Source organism: Pteropus medius, unplaced genomic scaffold (genome assembly GCF_902729225.1).
Source record: "Pteropus medius unplaced genomic scaffold, Ma_sr-lr_union100, whole genome shotgun sequence".
NCBI lineage: Eukaryota > Metazoa > Chordata > Mammalia > Chiroptera > Pteropodidae > Pteropus > Pteropus medius.
This window is the reverse complement of record NW_024344370.1, coordinates 16,711,925-16,715,537: the sequence shown is the minus strand read 5'-3', so window position 1 is coordinate 16,715,537 and position 3,613 is coordinate 16,711,925. Positions and strand designations below refer to the sequence as shown.

Sequence of the window (3,613 nt, the reverse complement as noted above, 5' to 3'; positions counted from 1 at the left end):
TGTAAACTAGCACTCGCTTTTAATCTGGAAATAAAAGTATGACTATTTGAACCAGAAAAAAAGACATCAGAATAGACCATATGAAGAAAATGTGGCCAAACTAGCTGCTATTAAAGATAAAAGATGTACTAGTTATAACAGCCATGTGACTCCAAAGAGCTTAAGCTCAAACTTAAATTTATAACAATAAGAAGTTTAGCTTCACTCATGGGTAGAAGTGACCTGGTAATAAGCTTCTAGGTATCAACTAAGTACATGAATAAGTGGGCCAGGAAATAGTGGACCTTTCAAGGCTAAGATATAGAATATTTCTAGAAAATATGAAGGTGACAGAAACCATTTAGGATAGGACATTCTGAATCACAGGAGAAGAGTCTCTGGCAGCACACATGACTCTGGTAAAACAAGAATGATAATAGAACTTTCTAGGGCAAAAATCAGAGAGATATCTAGGAGAAACTGAAAAACCCTATAAAAACAAGTAGATAGTTGCAGATTTAAGAAGCGTGGACCTGTTATTGATTGTGTATTATCCATGTGTCAGGTACTATGCTAAACATTTATAAAAATATTTCACTTAATTATAATAACAACATAGGAGATATTATATATGTTTTACATTTAAGAAAACTAAGTTGCCAGAGGTTATGAAGTTTGACCCAAAACACATTGTTGATAAATGGCAGGGAAAGGATTCAATATGTTTGAATTTAAAGCCTTTCAGCACAATTTTCTGTCATTGAGATAAATCAGATCATATGAACATATGGAAACAAAGAAAGGGGACATAAAAACTCTTTGGGACTTATCAAACAGAAAAACAATAAGATTCCTTAATAGAAAACTTAATAGTTTCATGCTATTTAAATGTAGACACAATACTAGTAAAAAGATGTGGTTTTGACTAGTATTAGGCAAAGCAGTATTTTAGGGGGAGTATTACAGAAAAATCTTAATTATACCCATTGAGGTGTGCTTGTGGTAAATCTTCTCAGGTTGTTTGAAATCAGTCTACCCTTTGGGATTGTCTGTTTTGTTGGCATTCTCAAAATTTGAAAGCTTCATAGAGCCAAGAATAGAAATAAATCCTTTGCAACATACACTTTAACACTTCCCTGATACCAAAGATGATTTCAGAGACAGTACCTCTACACTTTGAATGGTACTTAACAGCAGTCTGAAAAAGCAGCACTTTATTTCCATTTCAAAAAATCTTGTAGATAATATCATAGGGAGAATTTGAACAGGAAAACTGGACAAACTGTTTCCCAATCACTTCAAATAAAGCTTTTACAATGTTATTTCAATAGCAGATTAAAATTAATTACTGGAAAATTAGGATTTTATAATGAAAGGACAGAAACTACATGCTAAAATCAAATAGAAATTTTCTTTAGGTTATTTACACACACTTCAGTTGTTTTTCATTGACAGACTCTTCTAGACAATTTCAGCCTTTCAAGATTTCTTTTGATTCTAACACCTTACAATTAAATTAAGCAAAGTTTTGTTGTTGTTCTAATGTAAATTCTAAGCTAACAGAAACCTGTTCTATAATCAACAGGACAAGTGATAACAGGACAAGTTGGTTGTAGCTATTCTAACAGGTGTGAGATAATGTCTCATTGTCGTTTTGATTTGCATTTCCCTAATAGCGATGTTGAGAATCTTTTCATATGTTTCATATGTTTCATATGTTGGCTATTTGTATTTCTTCATGGGAGAAGTGTCTGTTCAGATCCTCTGCCCATTTTATGATTGGATCTTTTGGGTTTTTTTTATTGTTATTGAGTTGTATGAGTTCTTTCTATATTTTAGATATTAGGCCCTTATCAGAGGGTTGTCTCTTTACCTTGTTACCTTGTTAACGGTTTCTTTTGCTGTACAGAAGGTTTTGTTTGTTTGTTTGTTTGTTTGTTTTGTTTTGTTTTTGTTTGTTTGTTTGTTTGTTTGATGTATTCCTATTCATTGATTTTTGCTTTTACTTCCCTTGCTTTTGAGGTCAAATTCATAATATCCTCTTTCAGTCCAAGGTCTTTGAGTTTAGTTCTCATGTTTTCTTCTATGCACTTCGTTCTTTCCGGTCTTATATTCAGGTCTTTAATCCATTGGAGTTAATTTTGATGTGAGGTAATAGGCAACAGTCTAGTTTCATTCTTTTGCAGGTTGCTTTCCAGTTTTTCCAGCACCAGTTATTGAAGAGGCTTTCCTTTCTTCACTATATGTGTTTGGCTTTTTGTCAAAAGTTACTTGTCCATATAAACAAGGGTTTATTTCTGGACTCTTGATTCTGTTCCACTTGTTTGTGTGTGTGTGTGTGGTGTGTGTGTGTGTGTGTGTGTGTTTCCGCCAATACCCATACATTACCGTTGTCATTTTCTTTTGTAGTATAATTTGAAATCGGGCAGAGTGATGCCTCCAGCCTCATTCTTTTTTCTCAGGATGCCTTTGGCAATTCAGGGTCTTTGTGCATTCATGCAAATTGGTTGATTTTTTGTTCTATTTCTTTAAAAACTGCTGATGAGACTTAAATGGGTATTGCATTAAATATGTATAATGCTTTTGGTAATAAGGCCATTTTAACTATGTCGATTCTTCTAAGAACACAGATTATCTTTCCATTTCTTTGTATCTTCTTTGATTTCTTTTAATAAGGTCTTATAGTTTTCATTATATAGGTCCTTGACATGCATTTTGTATTTTGGTTGGGTTTGTGGGTTTTCCCTCTGGTCCTTCTTATTTTATGTTATATACTTTATTCTGAATCTTTGGCGTGTGGTTACCATTACGAATATGTATATATATATATATTCTTACATTTTCTTCTGCGCACGCATTATCTCCATTCCCCTTTGCAAATTTGGATCTTCGAATCCTCCCCTTTTCAGTTCTTGCTGTCTCATATTGTCCCTATGTATGCTGCACGTTCATTACTATCTTGCATTAGCAAATCTTTTCTTATTGTTTAAGCTTATAATGCCATGTTCTTAGTAAGGGGTGCACTCCTCGGTTAATATCTGTCTGCTACTCACCTTGCTCCTAATTATGGTTGTTGCTGGTTTGTTTTTTTTTTTGTCATTTTATTTTAGGAGAGCTGACTCCTTCAGTATTTCTTGTAATGCAAGCCTCATAGTGGAGAATTTCTTCAATTTTCATATGTCTGGAAAGGTCTTTATTTCTTCTTCATATCTAAAGGAGAACTTTGCTGGATACATTATTCTTGACTGGTAGTTCCTTTCATTTAATAGTTTGGATATTTGATCTATGGCCATGCCACTCTGAACAAGACCAATTCCATCTGATCTCAGAAGTTAAGCAGGATAGGGCCTGGTTAGTACTTAGATGGGAGACCACCTAGAAAGACCAGGTGCTGTAAGCATAAAAATAAATAAATAAATAAATAAATAAATAAATAAATAAATAAGATAAAGGATTGTAAGCTGACAAGGTCTTTGCAATCTGTGAGGTCAACCAAGGATTGCCTCCCCTAAAAAAAAATAAAAATAATAGTTTGAATATTTGATTCCGCTCCTTTCTGGCTTGTAAGGTTTGTGCTAAGTAGTCCAATGATTATCTAATGGGTTTACTTTTATAGGTCACCATCTTCTTTTAC

General features: G+C 33.5%; 1 pseudogene; it reads left to right on the top strand.

Annotated features, from left to right (window-relative positions):
• The first annotated feature begins 3,260 nt into the window (after positions 1–3,260).
• LOC120608399 (uncharacterized) lies at positions 3,261–3,379 on the top strand (annotated as a pseudogene).
• The last annotated feature ends 234 nt before the right edge of the window (positions 3,380–3,613 follow it).